The 20,896-nt window shown below is 36.1% G+C and overlaps 1 non-coding gene across 1 annotated transcript; it reads left to right on the top strand.

The window, feature by feature from the left end:
- The first annotated feature begins 13,261 nt into the window (after positions 1–13,261).
- Positions 13,262–13,369, top strand: LOC131171605 (small nucleolar RNA R71). The gene has a single exon (XR_009142265.1). It is a non-coding gene; the product is annotated as a small nucleolar RNA R71 (small nucleolar RNA).
- The last annotated feature ends 7,527 nt before the right edge of the window (positions 13,370–20,896 follow it).

The following is a 20,896-nucleotide window of genomic DNA, read 5'->3' on the forward strand; positions in this document are numbered from 1 at the left end:
GTAAATATATACAGTGTATTGACAAGTATGCACAAAAGGCGATAAAGGCAATGAGAATCAATGAAAAACTAATGGAATAGCCATCCAATAGAACTTGAGAAAAGCAATTCAAGACAAACTAAAATTGTTTCAAAGACATCCAAAAGAAAAACTCCTAGAAGTTGAACAAAAGCAAAATAAAAACTAATCTAATTCTATGGTTTTGCCCTTGTCCAAAGGTGCTGCTAAAGGACTGGATGGAGCTGGCTGCTGCCAAAGGGGTGGTTCTGTAGGAGGTGATGGAGGTGGAGGTGGCATTCCCAGAAAAGCCATGAGCTGCTTTATCATCTCTTTTAACTCTTTCTATTTATTCTGGTTTCCATAACAAAATCAAAGAGTTAATCATGACGATCCTTGAGGGTATCAAGACCAGTTTCAAGCTTCCTATCCACAAAATATACATCATCACTAAGCCTCTCAAGATAGGAGAATAAGGCTGTAGTGTTGAAGGGAGGAGGTGCTGTGGATGAAGAGGGTCCAGTTGCAGATGGTGTTAGGTATGCGGTCTGTGGGGTATCCTGTGCGGTGAGTGGGTGGTGCGAGTTCGTGAGAATCTTTGTTGGGTGGTGGTACAGATTGTGCCTCTGGTTGTGCAGTGGTTCCTGTATCTGCTACTGGTTGTGCAATGTCAGATGGTGGCAAACTGAATCCAGTTTTGGATAGGTGAGTAGCATCAAAATATAGAGTGTCTGAAAGGGCTGGTCGAGGATGCTCTTCCGGATCAAAACCAAAATGCTTAGCTATAACAGTTATGAGCCCACCCATGACTATATCACCTACAGATTTGGTAGCAATATGTAACACATGCTCACAGAAGAAGTAACCAGGAGATACTTTGACTTTGTGAAAAGCACACCATAGCATGAACAAGTCAGATTTTCCAACAGCACCAGAACTAGTCCCTCGGCCCAAGATAGTGCTAGCAATAAGCCTATGGATAAATCTAAGTGCTGGGTCTATTATTTGGGAGGTCTTGGATCTGCCAGCACAAAAACTCTGAGATTGGTTTGTAATATGTTAGTAGTATGCCCTAGAGCATATCATTTAGTATGTATCTTGTACATATTTTTATTAATAAAAGGTATTTCCACTTTTCTGTTTACATAATATATTTATGTGTAATAGAAAAGGTCCATTGATATTTTGTTAGAAATATTATTCTTAAGTTGTTAAGAATATTGATGCGTCCCAACCGCAAGTGCACGGGTCGTACAAGTAGTATAGAAAAATATCGATCCCACGAGGAGTTGTGTTAATGATTGAATTTTTGATATAAAAGTTGACTAAATCGAAGTATTTATGAAATTAAAATAATGAATTAATGGGTAATGGAGTATGCAATCTAAATGTGCAAAATTAATATTCTATTCAACAATGTATTAATTAAACTAAAATTGCATCAAATTGAAATAAGCAAGTTCAAATATGGCAATATTCAAAATGGCAAATGATTAAATTCGATTAGAAATTAACAATGGTAAAAAGGCGATTCCGGAGTTCGGGGTTTCATATTCGAGTTATTTTGGAATTTTAAATTGGTTATCCAATCTTGTGAAACTAAATGGTTTTAAGGAGATTAATTCTTAAATCCTTTGAATTCCCTTTCGAGTGAGACAAAGAGTGCCTTAATCAATCTAATCCTAATTTCGTGGACTTAGAATTAATTAAGACCCATTAAGTTCTTTAATTAATCTGTGAATCCTCTTAATCCTTAGCCTATTTCTAGGTCTAAGTTAATTAAGTCCAATTTCTTGATTATCTATCACAAGGCCTTCTCCTTTCGGTGCTTCAACCATGGATTAAGAACATTACTTAATGGGATCCTACACTAAGCATGTCATTAAGCACACAAGAAATGAATAAAACTCATTAAGACCACAAAATATGGATTACCCAATCAAAATCCACAAAATATCTCAAATATTACAACCCTTACTTCAGAATCAAAAGTAAACTACTCACTATCCATAATGCTTACAAGATATATTGAGTTTAAATGGAAATAGAGCTTTAATCAAAGCTAAGAAATAAGAAATTAAACACTAGAAGTATAGAAAAATATAAGGGAAGAAAGAAATCTGCAAATCTTGGTTGAAAATGGTGTGGAAGGTGAAAGTGACTCCTCAAATTCTGCCTCTCTTCTCCTTTTCTTCTTTGCTCCTTGTCTCTCTTTAAAAATGGGATAATGAGACTATTTATAGCATTTTTCTGACATGGAGCCCTAAAATGGTATGTTCTAGGAGGAATTATTAGAGGGAATCTCCTGCCAGCTCATTAATGAACTCTTTATGGGACTGCATAAGTGGACTGCATAAGTTATGCAGTCCCTTATGCGATTTTACTGATTCTGAGTCACTTATGCGAATCGCATGACTTGGTGCATAGGTTATGCACAATTCCGTGAAGGTGCATAAGCGGCGAGAATGTGCATAAGCTATGCGATCTCCTTATGCACATTTAATTTGGTTCAGAACGATGATCTTTCTCCTTATGCAGATCTGCATAGCTTATGCGGCAAGTTATGCATAGTTTGGTCAATGCATATTTCAGCTTGAAAACTTGTTTTTGACATCTTTTGGCTGTAGAAGACACTCCTCAATGGCAAAATTCTCTTTAGTCCTTCAAATACACCATTTTTCCTACAAAAATAAAGTAAAAATTACAAATTAATGCAAAATTGACAACTATGAAAAACTAACTAATTAACTAATGAAATTAGCTAAAAATGACTAATAATCAAATAAAAAGAGTTATAAAATTAGACCTAAATGATTATGCAAAATGTATGCATCAAATACCCCCAAACTCAAGCTTTTGCTTGTCCTCAAGCAAACTTTAAAATGTGGTGCAAAGTTTTTAGGGGTGCCTTATCCAAAGAGCTATGAAAATTACCAATTGAAGTAACTTAACACACCTTCAGCCATACCAGCAATCCATATACCCATTTTTCAAAATGCAAAGAATTTAATGCTTATCCAAGCTTTCACCGCTTAGCCATCAAGTTAATTATCATTCAAAATCCCCAAACCAACCAATCAAAAGAGAGGGTCATGCTCAAAAGGAATTCTAGAACAATCAATAGTCAAAGTGTCTCTATATGGAATGATGGAATTGAATGAATAGATGAATAGTTTTCCAATCCCATAGGCAAATTTCCTACTCCTATCTCCACTAATGTAGCAAGTACTATCAAGAGATCAAGGGTCTTTTTAGGGATGTAATGGGGCCATGGGATTCAAAAAGAGGCTAAGAAGAAAAATGGGTAAAAAGTAATCAAAGCATGAGAATATGTTGCAATTTTGAAACATAAGGTACACTTTATTATATCTTTTTCTCTTTTCTTTTTATATATATATATATATAGGAGAGAGAAATACATAATGAGGATTGTCAAGTGCTAGCATATTTTACAAGACACATAAAATGGAGGGACATTTTGATACTTTAGACTTGTATTTTGCATTTTCTTTTGATGATTGTCCCTAAAAATGCCACCCCCAAACTCATTTCTTTTAATACTTTGGGTGGATTTCTTTCAATTTGAATGACAATAATGAAAAGTACATATACTAGCACTTTTACAAGATGACAAGCATTTCTTCTCCCTTTTATTATATATATATATATATATATATATATATATATATTTTTTTTTTTTTTTTATGTACCTAGTATTATGAATAATTATTCTCATGAAAAGGGTTGGAGTGTTTGGTTCATTGGCTAGGTAGTAATAAGGATTTCAAGAAAAATTAGGGATAAAAAGGCTCAAAGGGGTTTGCAAGGGTAAATTTTAATTGGGAAAAAGGGCCAAAGGTTTAAAATGAGAAGGTTTTAAATCAAAGAATGCCTAATCATCTCTCTCTTCAAGTACAAGCTGGTATTTCGCCTTGAAAGGTTTAGAAAATTTGTTCTAGGATTGGTGAGACATCATTTGACTACCTTATATCCAATAATTCCCTCTAAACACTCCCATCTCCAAATGACTAGTTGGGTGGCTTTTTGGCTAAGAAGATATAGGCAAGGGATAGACACTTCAAAACCTTGCACCTTTTAGGAAACTTTCAATCCACAAACCCAACTAAAAGGTGAGTCAAATCACTCTCATAGGCACATTTTCAATACTCAAGGGATTTGGCAAAAGATTTTAATGCATGGTGCATGATTCCTAAAATGAGTAATGCATGAACTAAATGGAGGAAGTCTATTTGTATGTTTGTGTGCAATGTGATGTATAATGTGTATGTAAATGTGTAATGTGTGTGTGTAGGGATGTATATGTAAAATATTTACAATATATGTAAATGGAATAGAATGAGATGCTCCTATACTCAAAATATGAAAAATAAAGCTAAAAATCAAAATGTGCACCCCCAAACTCAAAATTGGACATTGTCCTCAATGTCTCAAGCAGCAGATAACCAAAACTCAAAGCAAATAATATTGACCAGGAATTGTAAAAATTAAGAGCAAAAAGAAAGAGTTACCTGGTATGAGAATTCAAGATAAAGGGATGCATAAGAAGCTGCACAGGTTGTGCAGAGTTTAGAGCTGTCCAGAACATGTGCATAAGTAGGGTGCATAAGCCGTGCGGTTCTACATAAGTGGCAATATAGGTTGCATAGGCTATGCAGGACATTCGCATAAAGGGAATACAACCTGTGCAGTTCTGCAGAAGTAGCAAAAAGAGTTGCACAGGCTATGCAAAAGTTCTGCATGAGGAAATTCATAGCTGTGCAGTGTATACAAAAGCTGCTACATGGGAATTGGCAAGGGGAAATGTACAACCAGCAGTAAAAGTATTGAAATATATATAGAGTATGGGCAAATATGTACAAAAGGGCAATAAGTGCAATAAAAATCAAAGAAGACTAATGTAATAGCTATCCAATAAAACTTCAAGAAAAACAGAATTTAAAACAAACTAATTCAGAACTAACAAACATAATCCAAAACAAACTATAAATGTTTGAATATATTTACAAAGGAAAAGTCCTACAAGTTGGAACAAAAGTAAAACAAACACTAATCTAGTTCTATTGCCTTGCCCTTGTCCAAGGATGTTGCTAAGAAATTTGGTGGTCGCTACCGTCGAAATGATGGTGCTGGAGGAGGTGATGGAGGTGGGGGTGGCATGCCCAAAAAGATCATGAGTTGCTTCACCATTTCCTTCAATTCTTTCTGCTTGTCCCTGGTTTCCATGACAAGGTCAAATAGGTGATCATGACGATCCTTGAGTGTATCAAGACCAGTGTCAAGCTTCCTATCCACAAAGAATATATCATCACTAAGCCTTTCAAGATAGGTGAATAAGGCTTTAGTGTTGAATGCAGGAGGTGCTGTGGATGAGGAAGGTTCAGCTGTAGGAGGTATGGGCTGAGCAGAGGCTGCTGGGATGTCCTGTGCAGGCTGAGGGGGTGGGGTAGGTGTAGTAGGGTGCTGTGGGACGGATGGGAAAGCTTGGGTTTCTGGTTGTGCAAGGGGCTCAGTTTCTGCTGCAGGGTGGGCAGTATCAAAATATGACAAATTGAACCCTGTTTTGGTTAAGTGTGCAGTATCAAAATATGAAGTGTCCTCAAGTGCTGGTATTGAGTGCTCTGCAGGATTAAAACCAAAATGCTTGGCTATGACAGTGATAAGCCCACCCAAAACAATGTCACCTATGGATTTGGTGGCAATATGCAGCACATGCTCACAAAAGAAATAACCGGGAGAAACCTTAACTTTGTGAAATGCACACCATAACATAAAGAGTTCAGATTTCCCTACAGCACCAGAACTAGTCCCTCTGCCCAATATGGTGCTAGCCATCAGCCTATGAATAAACCTAAGTGCAGGGTCAAGTATTTGGGATGTTTTTGATCTTCCAGCAGAGAAAGTTTGAGGTTGGTTTGTGATGATTCTCCAAAATTGGGCAGCATTCCAAATGCCCTTGTTGGCTACCTCTACTCCAGTATGTGGTACTCTAAATAACCCATCAATTACAAAACCACAAATGCTATGAAATTGGTCTAATGACAGTTCTCTATTTTGCCCCAAGCATCTAAATTTCATAATTGGCTTATGGTCTACATCATGCAAGTTGAGGGTAGCAGAGAATGAAGAAATAAATTCCAAAACTAGAATTGGATAAACTATCTCCTGCTTATGCACAAATTCTGTCCAACCCATACCATCAAGATATGCAACTACATTGTCAAATAAACCAAGAGATTGTAAAGCATCAGCAGATATATACCTAGTGGGTTGTACCTTCCTATCCTTGAGTCGCTTAAAAGCTGCTTTTTGAATCGTATCAGGGAGAGGCCAGGGTAGCTTTGATACAAGTGAGGCTGCCGAAGTTGTCTTTTTGGTGGAAGAGGGTGTAGAGGCTGGAGCTTTTGGCTTTTTGGGTGGCGGTTCCGACAATGGGGTGGGCGGGTCTTTGCGTTTGGACAGAGGAGGGGCAGAGGACATGGGTCGCACAGATTTGGACCGGATTTTACGTTTGTATGTGGTTGGGGGAGGTGGTGGGGGTGTCGCTTGTGGAGGAGAATTGGGATTAGGGGGTATCGATGACAATGGAGAGACTTCGAGAGGAGAGGGTGGACGGGAATGGGGAGGGGACTCCATTGCCGATGGAGAAGATGGAAGAGATAAGGGGGAAATGAAAATGTAGGGGGAAATTTAGGGTTTACGTGATGAAAGTGCTAGTGGAGAAGACGGGAGAGAGACGGTGAGAATGCCGGAAGGAATGGAGGTTGAAGGACGGTCGTGGGGTGAAGAGTCGGGAAGTGGAGGTGGGAATTTTTGTTTGCCGAAAATGAATTTGAATCGGGTTTGTAAGAGACTGCATAAGGGGAAAATGATTTATGCATAACCTGTGCATTCTTTTATACATGTTTCAGAATGATTTAAACTTCAGAGAAATGGCTTATGCACAAGTGCATAGGTCATGCACTGTCCTTATGCATGTTTCGGCAGGTATTGAAATCTTGGGTTGGTGGTCATGCAAATGTGCATAAGCTATGCACTCTGCTTATGCACTCTTCGGTGGGTTTTGAAATTCAGAATCTTTGGTTATGCAGAAGTGCATAAGCTATGCACATTGCTTATGCAGGTCTCGGCAACTTTTGGAATTTTCTGATTTCTGGTCATGCAGAAGTGCATAGGTCATGCACTCTGCTTATGCACCCCTCGGCAAATTTGAATTTTTGGAGTTTTTGGTTATGCGGAAGTGCATAAGTCATGCACCTTCCTTATGCACCCCTCGGCAAGTTTGGTTTTTCTGGGTTTCTGGTCATGCAGAAGTGCATAAGCTATGCACTCTGCTTATGCACCCTTCGGCAGAATTGGAGTTTTGGATTTTTGGTTATGCAGAAGCGCATAAGTCATGCACTCTCCTTATGCAAATTTCGGCAGAGAGAGAAAATGAAGGATTTGAGGTTATGCAAATGTGCATAGGTCATGCACTCTGCTTATGCAAGTTTCTAAAGATGTGAAATTTGACAAAATTAGGCTATGCAGAGTTGCATAAGCTATGCACTCTCCTTATGCACTTGCAATAAAGGTGAAAAATGGCAAGAATTGTGGTTATGCAGGATTGCATAAGCTATGCAGTTGCTTATGCACAATTCAACAAGATTAAGTTTGCAATGGAACATGAATTGCAAGTGTGAAAAATACCTTAGAATGAAGAAATATAATTCCATGAAGCATAAACCATGAGAATTTTCACCAAAAACACATCAATATATACAAAGTTCATAAAAAATGCATCACACAAGCATGTAAAAATGGATCCTACATAAAAGACCTTTGAGAACTATGCCATTTTGACTCAAATTCTGCAAATCAACATTTAGCACATAAAACTCCATAAAAATCTGCATAAAGTTGCATCTAACCACAAATGAGAAATGAACTCTCCAAGTTTTGCCAAGAAGATGCAATATTGTCCAACTTGAATTCCACAACCCAAGTAATCTCAAAACTACAAAAATGACCAACTTACCACCATATTAGCATTAAAAGCACATATACTTAAAAGTCACACACCCAACCTCACCAAAAACACAAGCCATCTGCTGCAAACACCCTCTTTGCTGCAGAATTTTTTTCTTCCTCTCTGCATAAACCAAATTGCAGCTCCTGCACAGGTTATGCAGCAAAAACCAATCAGTTCTTGGGAAAATTTGAAGGACAAAATTTTCAAGTTAAGAATCACTTCCCCATCAGTTTACCAGCGTTTCTTCATTGAATTACATCTACAAGGGACAAGATTTAACAATGTCAAAAATTTAATTTGGGGAGATTTAAGATAAAAACAAAATTAATGAAAATGAAAGTAAATCAACAAAAGCAAAATAAAAGGACTTGGGATGCCTCCCAAGAGGGCTAATTTATAGTCCTTAGCTGGACTTTTCATGAATTTCACTGAAAAGATGTGAGGGATTGGAGAGCTTATAACAGCTTGCTCCCTTTATCGGGTCTCCAGTTATGTAATGCTTCAATCTATGCCCATTGACCTTAAAATTCCCAGATTTTTCACTCCAAATTTCTATTGCTCCATAAGGGAAAACCTTAGAAATTCTATATGGACCAGTCCACCTTGACTTAAGTTTCCCAGGGAACAATTTCAATCTTGAGTTGAACAACAAAACTAAATCACCTTCTTTGAATTCCTTTTTCCTCAGATGCTTATCATGCCAAACTTTAGTTCTTTCTTTGTAAATACGGGCACTTTCATAAGCATCCATCCTCAATTCCTCAAGCTCATTAAGTTGTAACCACCTTTTCTCACCAGCTTGCTTAAGATCAAAATTCAAGGTCTGAATGGCCCAATATGCTCTATGTTCTAGCTCCACAGGTAAATGACAAGACTTACCATACACCAACCTAAAGGGAGTAGTTCCTATAGGGGTTTTGTAGGCAGTCCTATATGCCCATAAAGCATCATCTAGTTTGATAGACCAATCTTTCCGAGAATTGTTCACTGTTTTCTCCAAAATATGCTTGAGCTCTCTGTTAGAAATTTCAACTTGTCCTGAAGTTTGAGGGTGGCATGGGGTAGCTATCTTGTGCACTACACCATACTTCCTCATTAAGCTCTCAAATTACTTATTACAAAAATGGGAACCCCCATCACTAATTATAGCCCTAGGAGCTCCAAATCTGCTCAAGATAAATTTCTTCAAAAATTTCACTACCACTCTAGCATCATTAGTTGGAGTTGCAATAGCTTCCACCCACTTTGACACATAGTCAACCCCAACTAGGATGTATCTATTACCATATGAAGGAGGGAATGGCCCCATAAAATCTATTCCCCAAACATCAAATAATTCCACTTCAAGAATATTATTTAGGGGCATTTGATCTCTTTTTGACAAATTTCCACTCCTTTGACATTTATCACAATCCAGCACAAATTTCCTCACATCCTTAAAAAGATTTGGCCAAAAGAAACCAGCTTGCAAAATTTTACTAGCTGTCTTAGAGATGCCAAAATGTCCTCCATAATCAGAAGCATGGCAATGATGCAAAATACTCTGTACCTCCTCTTCAGGAATACATCTTCTAATTAGACCATCACAACATCTCCTAAAGAGTAAAGGATCATCCCATCTATAAAACTTCACCTCATGCAAAAACTTTTTCTTTTGTTGCCATGTCATTCCTAGAGGTAAAACTCCACAAGATAGATAATTCACAAAGTCTGCATGCCAAGGTAGTTTAGCAACAAGAGAGAAAAGTTGTTCATCCAAGAAAAACTCATCAATAGGGATTTCATCCAATTCTTCACCATCCAATTTCAACCTACTAAGATTATCGAACTACATTTTGCTCCTTTCTTATCTCTAATCTCCAAATCAAACTCTTGTAGCATCGAATCCACCTAATGAGCCTAAGTTTGGCCTCCTTTTCTGAAGCAAATACACGATGGTGCATGATCGAAAATATAACCACCTTTGAGTCAATAATGTAAGGTCTGAACTTTTCCAATGCAAAGACAATTGCCAAAAATTCCTTTTCAGTTGTTGCATAATTTGTTTGAGCCTCATCCAGTGTTCTACTAGCATAATAAATAGCATAAGCCTTTTTGTCCTTTCTTTGACCAAGAACAGCCCCAATTGCATAGTTGCTAGCATCACACATAATTTCAAAAGGTAGGCTCCAATCAGGTGGTTGCATGATTGGTGCAGTGATAAGAGCTTGCTTCAACCTGCAAAAGGCATCCAAACACTCTTGGTCAAATGTAAATGGTGTGTCATTACTTAACAAATTAGACAAAGGTTTAGCTATTTTAGAAAAATCCTTGATAAAGCGTCTGTAGAACCCGACGTGTCCTAGGAAACTTTGAATTCCCTTGACATTGGTAGGAGGAGCCATCTTCTCTATCACTTCAACTTTGGCTTTATCAACCTCTATTCCTCTGTTAGATACCAAATGTCCAAGCACTATCCCTTCCTGAACCATGAAATGACACTTTTCCCAGTTTAACACAAGGTCAGTATCTGCACATCGCTGCAAAACTCTAGAAAGGTTAGCCAAGCATATATCAAATGAAGATCCATAAACAGAAAAATTGTCCATAAAAACCTCCATTATGTCTTCAATGAAATCTGAGAAGATTGCCATCATGCACCTTTGAAAAGTGGCTGGTGCATTACATAACCCAAATGGCATCCTTCTATAAGCAAAGGTTCCATATGGACAAGTAAAAGTGGTTTTTTCTTGATCATTTGGATGGATAGGGATTTGAAAAAAACCTGAATATCCATCTAAATAGCAAAAGTAAGAATGCCTAGCTAGTCTTTCCAACATCTGATCAATGAAGGGAAGTGGAAAATGATCTTTTCTAGTGGCAACATTTAATTTTCTGTAATCTATGCACATTCGCCAACTAGTCACTGTTCTGGTGGGAATTAATTCATTATTTTCATTTTTGACAACTGTCATTCCACCCTTTTTTGGGACAACATGTACTGGGCTCACCCAAGTACTATCTGAGATAGGGTAAATGATCCCTGCATCAAGCAACTTCAAAATTTCCTTTTTAACAACTTCTTTCATATTTGGGTTCAACCTCCTCTGATGTTCAATAGATGGTTTACAATTTTCTTCCAAACTGATTCTATGCATGCAAAAGTGTGGGCTTATTCCCTTAATGTCATCTATGGTGTATCCTAAGACTTTCCTAAATTGTCTCAACACTCTTAACAACTTATCAGCCTCTAAGGTACTCAAGTTTGCATTTACAATTACTGGATAAGTGTTATTGGTGCCAAGAAATTCATACCTGAGCTGAGAAGGAAGTTGCTTAAGTTCTACCTTAGGTGCATCTTCTTCCTTGAATGATGGTTGCTTAGATTCGACTTTTTCCTTTTGTGTGAGTTGAAAAACTGGAGCAGAAATGAATGGTGGACTTCCCTCTAAGTGTTGAGCATATGCAGCCACATGAGGGTTGTCATAATCTATGCCTCCTCCATGAACCAGACAATTTTCAAGTGGATCTTCTGGATATTTCTTTCTGAAGTGTTCTTCAACCAGCTCATCAATGATATCAACTCTCAAGCAAGTATCAGCTTCAGAATGATGCTTTTTCATAGTGTTATTAATATTGAAAACCAATTGCTCTTCACCAACCCTAAGAGTCAGCTTTTCTCCTTTCACATCAATCAATGCTCCTGTTGTAGCTAGAAAGGGTCTTCCCAAGATAATTGGAATATTAAAATCTTCCTCCATGTCCAAGATGACAAAGTCAACAGGTATGTAGAACTTCCCAACCTTCAGAGGCACATTCTTCAAAATCCCTTCAGGATACTTGATTGATCTCATCACCAATCAAGAGAAATGTGGGTTGGCTTTAGATCTCCCATGTTGAGCTTCTCATAGATGGAAAGGGGCATAAGGCTAACACTAGCCCCTAAATCACATAAGGCTTTTGTAGAACAAGACTCTCCAATGTGGCATGGAATTGAAAAACTCCCTGGATCCTTAAGCTTTGGAGGAAGTTTCCTTTGGAGGATAGCACTACATTCTTCTGTCAAAGCTACAGTTTCATCATCTTCAAGTTTCCTCTTGTTTGAGAGAATTTCTTTCAAGAATTTTGCATAAGAGGGCATTTGTGAAAGAGCATCAACAAAGGCACATTTATGTAAAGTTTCTTCAAAACTTCTAAGACTTCCCAAATTGCCTATCAAGCTTGGCTTTGTGAAATCTTTGTGGAAAGGGAAGCTGTGGCTTGTAGGGTTCAGGAGGTATATATTTCTCTTCCTTCTCTTCAATTTCCTCTTTACATTTTTCTGCACTCTCTTGTTTTTCACTCCCATCAGTTCCTTTTTCATTTTCTCTCTTCTCACTGTTTTCACTCTTCTCATCATTTATAACTTTTCCACTTCTTAAAGTAATAGCTTGACACTGCTCTCTTGGATTTTCTGGTTGACTTGGAAGCTTTCCAAAAGACTTAGCACTTGAGGAGGATGCTTGTTGTGCAATCTGGTTTTCCAGCATTCTGTTGTGTGTTTGCATCTGTTCCAGCCTTGCTTTCACCTCTCTCATCTCCTCATCATGCTTATTTTGGTTAGCAAGTATCTGTTGCAATAAAGCTTCAGTGGTGGAATTTCGTTCTTGCTGTTTTGGTGGAGGGTTCATATTTTTCTGCTGAAAATTAGGCAATGGTTGCCTATTTTGCTGATATGGAACTTGACTTTGCTGTTGTGGTTGAAAATTCTGATTTGGAACTTGACTTTGCTGATTTCCCCATGAAAAGTTGGGATGATTCCTCCAATTTGGATTGTAAGTTTGAGAATAAGGATTCCCCATTTGCTTATTTCCATAATTACCAACATATGCTGCTTGTTCTCCATAATCTACTCCACAGCTGGTTGTTTCCTCTGCATAAGCCACTTGTTGTGAACTTCCAGCTGATGATGATGAACTAACCAACATACTCAAATCTTCCATCTTCTTAGCAAGGACATTTGTAAGTGCATCAAATTTTGCATTAATCATGTTGAATGGATCAAGATCATACATTCCAGCAGCTTGCCTTTTCTGAGTTGGAGCTGATCCTCTTGGACTACTCCAAAGATGAGTATTCTTTGCAATTTTCTCCAATAGCTCATAAGCTTCATCTTCATGCTTTATAATAAATTCTCCTCCTGTTTGAGCATCAATAATTCCTCTGATTGCAGGAGTGACATTTGTGTAAAAATTCTGATTTATCATCCATTTTGGAATGGCATGATGTGGGCATAATCTCTCTAATTCTTTCCATCTCATCCATGACTCATAGAGAGTTTCATCCTCTCTTGGTCTGAAAGCTGTCATTTGATTCCTCAACTCTTGAGTTTTTCCAGGTGGAAAATATTGTGCAAGAAATGCATCAGTGAGTTGCTCCCAATTTGTAATGGAGTTGTGAGGTAAAGAATCAAGCCAATCCAATGCTCTATCTTTCAAAGAGAATGGGAATAACTTCAATCTTGCTGCATCATCAGACACTCCAGGTTGTTTTTGCATGTCGCAAATCATAGCAAACTTCTTCAGTGTGTGTGTGGATTTTCAGAAGGATGTCCTCCAAATTGAGAATTTTGAATCATTTGAAGAACTCCAAAATCCATCTTGTAGCTATTTGCATCAATCCTTGGTCTTGCTATGCTCTCTCTCAAGTCATCAAAACGTGGAAAAGCATGATCCATCATACTTCCCCTAGGCACGTTTGCATTAACAACTTCTTCTCCTTGGGCTTCATTTTCATTATTTTGACCATTTCCAGTATTACCAACACCAATTCTAATTCTTTCATCAGCCATGTCTGCTTCAATTTCGGTTTCTCTCAAGGCTTCTTTTCTTTTTCTGGTTTCTTTCTTGTTGGCTTTACAAAATTTCTCAATTTCAGGATTGAACAGTAAGGTTGTGTCACTTGAGCTTCTAGCTCTTCTCATAAAAGATTAAAAGTACCTGAAAAAGAACAAACAAACACAAAAAATGAAAAGATAACAAAAATAAAACTATAAACAACTAAAATAATCAAGAATTCAATCTTAAACAAACAACTCCCCGGCAACGGCGCCAAAAACTTGATGCGTCCCAACCGCAAGTGCACGGGTCGTACAAGTAGTATAGAAAAATATCGATCCCACGAGGAGTTGTGTTAATAATTGAATTTTTGATATAAAAGTTGACTAAATCGAAGTATTTATGAAATTAAAATAATGAATTAATGGGTAATGGAGTATGCAATCTAAATGTGCAAAATTAATATTCTATTCAACAATGTATTAATTAAACTAAAATTGCATCAAATTGAAATAAGCAAGTTCAAATATGGCAATATTCAAAATGGCAAATGATTAAATTCGATTAGAAATTAACAATGGTAAAAAGGCGATTCCGGAGTTCGGGGTTTCATATTCGAGTTATTTTGGAATTTTAAATTGGTTATCCAATCTTGTGAAACTAAATGGTTTTAAGGAGATTAATTCTTAAATCCTTTGAATTCCCTTTCGAGTGAGACAAAGAGTGCCTTAATCAATCTAATCCTACTTTCGTGAACTTAGAATTAATTAAGACCCATTAAGTTCTTTAATTAATCTGTGAATCCTCTTAATCCTTAGCCTATTTCTAGGTCTAAGTTAATTAAGTCCAATTTCTTGATTATCTATCACAAGGCCTTCTCCTTTCGGTGCTTCAACCATGGATTAAGAACATTACTTAATGGGATCCTACACTAAGCATGTCATTAAGCACACAAGAAATGAATAAAACTCATTAAGACCACAAAATATAGATTACCCAATCAAAATCCACAAAATATCTCAAATATTACAACCCTTACTCCAGAATCAAAAGTAAACTACTCACTATCCATAATGCTTACAAGATATATTGAGTTTAAATGGAAATAGAGCTTTAATCAAAGCTAAGAAATAAGAAATTAAACACTAGTAGTATAGAAAAATATAAGGGAAGAAAGAAATCTGCAAATCTTGGTTGAAAATGGTGTGGAAGGTGAAAGTGACTCCTCAAATTCTGCCTCTCTTCTCCTTTTCTTCTTTGCTCCTTGTCTCTCTTTAAAAATGGGATAATGAGACTATTTATAGCATTTTTCTGACATGGAGCCCTAAAATGGTATGTTCTAGGAGGAATTATTAGAGGGAATCTCCTGCCAGCTCATTAATGAACTCTTTATGGGACTGCATAAGTGGATTGCATAAGTTATGCAGTCCCTTATGCGATTTTACTGGTTACGAGTCACTTATGCGAATCGCATGACTTGGTGCATAGGTTATGCACAATTCCGTGAAGGTGCATAAGGGAGGCGAGAATGTGCATAAGCTATCACGATCTCCTTATGCACATTTCGGCTGGTTCTGGAACAGTGATCTTTCTCCTTATGCAGATCTGCATAGCTTATGCGGCAAGTTATGCACAGTTTGGTCAATGCATATTTCAGCTTGAAAACTTGTTTTTGACATCTTTTGGCTGTAGAAGACACTCCTCAATGGCAAAATTCTCTTTAGTCCTTCAAAAACACCATTTTTCCTACAAAACAAAGTAAAAATTACAAATTAATGCAAAATTGACAACTATGAAAAACTAACTAATTAACTAATGAAATTAGCTAAAAATAACTAATAATCAAATAAAAAGAGTTATAAAATTAGACCTAAATGATTATGCAAAATGTATGCATCAAATATGAGTGACAATATTTCTAGCACAAAGTATCATAAATAGGTTCACAATCGAGGATACTTCATAATAAGGACATGACTTATCCAGAAAGATTGTATTCATGTTTGTTCCCAAGTTATTTATATGAGATATAAATAAGATGGAATGGTGAGTCTCATGCCATATAACAAACATGATATGCACTTATAAATGATAAGTAGGCCGAACCAGTGACACTTATGACAAGCACATGGAGTTTACTCTTGTCAATGTTTTGTCATAAATCTTTCTGGATAATATAATCTTTAGACCAGAGATAGCACAGTTATCTTGTATATAGGTAGTTTGAGTTTGATACTGCTTTCATACTTGTACTATATATGGGTATATGGGCATGTGTTGGCTCCTACTAGTTATATATGGAGATAGGTGTTGATCAAGATGGAATCTGTTCCTCTAAGTAAATAGAGATAAAATCCTATGTTCATTTAATTATTCTTGATGTTTCAAGTTCTGGCCAGACAGATAGATTTATTCGTAAAAGAGTTTCGATGAGAAAAATCTTTTAATCAAGAACTGGAATTAAAAGAGAACATAATATTTATAGCAAATGGAGTTTGACATAAACCATGACTCCAGCTTGAGTTGGGATTTTGTAACAGAGAGATTCTAGTGCATGGTAACATATGATTATAGGTTCATTTAAGGTAAACCTTATTACTAATTGGGTGGCCATGGCATGCTATGCTAGGTGTTAACCATGGTCTATGAGGTTCATAAAATGATTTAGAGAAATTATTTATGGTAAGAAAGAGTTCTGATGATATTAAGAGTTGATATCATGTCTCATTGCCAATTAGTGATGAGCCTAGTAAGTCACACACATACACAAGTTATCACCTATTTAAATATGATTTAATTAATTAATTAAAGAGTTTAATTGATTAATTAAATAGGTTTGGTTTGCAATTAAATTGCAAAGTCCCTAGCATGACTTGAAACCAAATCTAGATTATTGGATGTATAGTATAAGTTAAATTTATATTTAAAGTGTTTAAATATGAATTTAATTAATGAGAAATTAATTAATAGAGATTAATTAATTAATTTATATTTGATATAAATTAAGTAGAAGAAGAAAAATAATTATTTTGGGTTAAGAACTCAAAATTAAGACACATGGGCATTTTGGTCATTTCACAGTGTGACACGTGGCACCATGAGATGGTGACACATGGGATTACACATAAGCTTGCCAAATGTTTTTTAATCATGTAAGATGATTAAAATCAAGATTAAATCTAGGTTTGACACTTGGCACAATGTGATTGGGTCACTTAAACCTAGAGCTAATCAAAGGGTGACATGTGGCAAGGGTTTAATGTGTTAACCTAGCTATTTAAGTGTTGTATGAAAAGAAAAACAACCAGCAGCCACTCCTCTCCTTTGTCACTCCATTTTGAGGCTCTTCATATATTCTTCTTCATCTCTCATCAATTCAAAGAGATTAGCCATCAATCTCTTGAATTAAGAACACTAGAAATTGTTTCTAGTGTCCTGTTTACATCTCTAATCTCTTAAAAGGCAGAACTTGAATTTCTAATTAATAGAAAAAGCTTTAGAAGCTGTTCAAGGGCTGCCATAGGTGTTCTTGGTGTGGACAAGCTAAAGAGACAACATCTGGTGTCCTGAAGACGAATCTCAAAGGCGCAGACATTGCGATTGCATCAAGAGGTTAGTGTAATCGTTCTTGATTTAATCTAGAGTTCTAAAATTAATCTGATTAATTTTAAAATCTTAAATGGCAAATACAGATCCAAAAACATATTAAAAGAGTTTTAATATGTTGTTTATCATTGAAATCAAATAGACAAAAATAAATCTTGCATGATGCATGTGACCCTAGGTGAAAAATTTTTAAATTCAATGGTATAAACTTATTTTTTTCACGCTTCCGTTCCTACAATTGGTATCAGAGCCACTATATTTGCCATTTAGATTGATGTTTATATGATTTAATTGTGTGTTTGATCATGAGATCAAAAGTTCATTGCTGGTTGCAAAGCCAAGGTGGCGGCACAAATGATGAACACCATGGTGCGCATGGTTGATGCACCACAATGGTGTGCAAAGGTAAATGGATGGTGAATGTGCAATTGTTGTATGATCTAAGATCCATTTTATGTCTAATTAAATTGTTTAATTAGAATTTTTATCACACAATTAAATTATGATTCAAATCAGAATTTTAAAAATTGTTTGAATGTGATTCAAATTTGAATTTTAAAAGTTGTTTGAACGTGATTCAAATCTAAATTTTTAAAGTTGTTTGAATCATATTTAAATCTGATTTTTTAAAATTGATTGAATAAAATTCAGATCTGATTTTTTAAAAAATGTTTGAATGTGATTCAAATCTGATTTTTTAAAAAATGTTTGAATGTGATTCAAATCTGAATTTTTAAAGTTGTTTGAATGTGATTTAAATCTGAATTTTTAAATTTGTTTGAATGAGATTCAAATCTGAATTTTTAAATTTATTTGAATCATATTCAAATCTGAATTTTTAAGTTGAATATGAGATATTTAATTTAATTTAAGTATGTATGTTTTATTTAATTGTTAAATAGTGATATGCATGATGGATGATCATGGACTATAAAAGACCAATGTGATTGGATTTATTTCTTTTATGTTTCTTTGGGATTGTAAATTAATTAATTTATTTTAATTTATTTTGGGCATGTATTATTAAGTTTGTAATAATTTTTGGGTTGTAATTTCATTTATTTAAGTTCTTGTAAATTCGCCTTGGTATGCCAAGGATTACTATGTAATATTGGATTGCAAAAAGTTCAAGGAGGTCAAGAGCATTGGTGGGACCAGTGGGAGGAATTCAAGATCAAGTGTTGATTATGTACTCCTTCAGCAACTCTTGTAAAATGAATGAATGAAATGCACCTAGGAATGCCCTGATTCAATTCTTGGTGGCTCAGAATTGAATCCCTTAGAAAGTCCATGATCATACCATATTTATTGCTTATCCATAAATGCATGAGATGTATGGGAATGTATGCTATTATATGATATATGCATGCTAATTGGATAATGTGCAAAGTGAGACCTTAATAGTAATTAGAATGACCATAAAATCTTCCAAACAAATGATTAAGTTGAAAATGCTATAATTAAAGTAATTATAACATAGGCCCTCCATTGGGGCAATTATTTTAAGAAATTTTAAATAGTTGCATAAGATGCAATTAATTTAAGAGATTTTCTTAAGAATAATTGTTAAGCATGAGATGTTGTAAATATGTAAATGGTTTGGTGGCCAATATTGGATGTACCTGAGGACATTAAAATTATTTACATAATTACTGGCTCAATGGGATCAACTTAACTAATGCAAGATAAGTCAATAATGGATGTACCTGAGATTTTGAGTATTAGGGGCTAGGTAAAGGATTGAACCTCACATGAGATGTGATGGGCAAGGAGTTGCTCACTTATAGTTTATTGTAATTCCAATAATGGATGTACCTGAGGATGATCAATAGAATTATAAGAATTCAATCACCCACTAGAAATCCATCCAACTAGGATTTCCGTTTTCTACTTTGGAAGTGTAGGATTTGCTAAGTTAGTGGGAGGACCAATTTGATTAAAAGACCATAATCATTTTGGTTAATTACTTGATACATTTACTAATTATTCTGGTTATTTTCTGCAATTAATTTTCTGATAATAATGAGCACAGAACAACCACCACCATCCAATATCCTTGCAAGCATACTTGATCGCAATAGGTTGACAAGACCTAATCTCTCTAATTGGCTAAGAAATTTGAAACTTGTCCTGAACCTTGAACATATGGGATATGTTCTAGATTCAAATGTTCCTGGTCCCTTACCTCCAGAGGCCACTCAAGAGGAACATGAAACTTTGGACAAGTGGAAGGAGCATGATATGAGAGCTAAGTGTTACATGCTTGCTTCCATGAGTAATGAGTTACAGAAGCAGCATGAGAACATGCAGAGTGCGAGTGAGATCCTCCTTCACCTACAAGAGTTGTATGGTGAGCACAGTAGGAATGCTAGGTATGAGATATCTAGGTAGCTGTTCCGCATGAAGATGTCTAAGGGACAGAATGTTGGGGATCATGTCCACAAGATGATTCGGCTGATTGAGCAGTTGGAACATCTTGACTTCAACATGGATTTCCAACTACAGATGGATTTGATCCTTTAGTCCCTTCCTGTGTCTTTTGGAAATTTTGTGACAAATTTCCATATGACTAAACAGGAATGCACCTTAGCTGATTTACTCAACATACTGGTTATTGCCCAAAAGAATATGCCGGGCAATAAAGGAAAAGAGGTAGCTTTGGTTGCATCTTCTTCTGCTGAAAAGTCCAACAAGAAGAAGGGCAATAAGAAAAAGAAACCTCAGATTCCTGGTCCTTCCAAGAAAATAGCTAAACAGAAAAGGAAGACTAAAGCTGATGGAGGCAAAGGAAAGTGTTTCCACTGCCAAAAGGATGGGCCTTTGGAAAAGAACGCCTGAGTATCTTGCTTCTCTGAAGGACAAGAAGGATACACCTTCTAAGGTATGTCCATATCTTGTTATTTAGAATATGATGATACTTATAGTTCATCTACAGCTTGGGTTTTAGATACTGGTGCCAGTTCTCACATTTCTAATGATATGCAGGAACTAGCAAATAGTAGCAGCTTGCGTTCTCAAGATATTAGAGTCCGGATTGCCAATGGCTCAACTGTTGAAGCTTTAGCCATAGGATCTAAATCTTTTTACATGTTTGGACATGTTTTGTGTTTGGATAATATTTTATATGTACCTGATGCTTTTAAGAACATCATTTCTATATCTAGTTTGACTAGAAATGGCTATGAATTTCAGTTCACAGATGATATTTGCAATATTTATTTTGGAAATAAATATGTTGGTTCGGGTTATATGAATGATGGTCTTTATTATTTGGATAATAATGACAAACACAAATTGAATGCAAGTGATCTAAAAGAATGTAATGCCATGGTGAAAACCAACTCAAGTTCAAAATATATTTGGCACTTAAGGTTTGTCATGTTGCAGAAGATAGGATTGCAAAACTGGAGAAAATGGGGATTCTATCCTCATTGGGCTCTGAGCCTACTCCAACTTGTGAATCTTGCCT

Source organism: Hevea brasiliensis, chromosome 12 (assembly GCF_030052815.1).
Source record: "Hevea brasiliensis isolate MT/VB/25A 57/8 chromosome 12, ASM3005281v1, whole genome shotgun sequence".
NCBI classification, from domain to species: domain Eukaryota; kingdom Viridiplantae; phylum Streptophyta; class Magnoliopsida; order Malpighiales; family Euphorbiaceae; genus Hevea; species Hevea brasiliensis.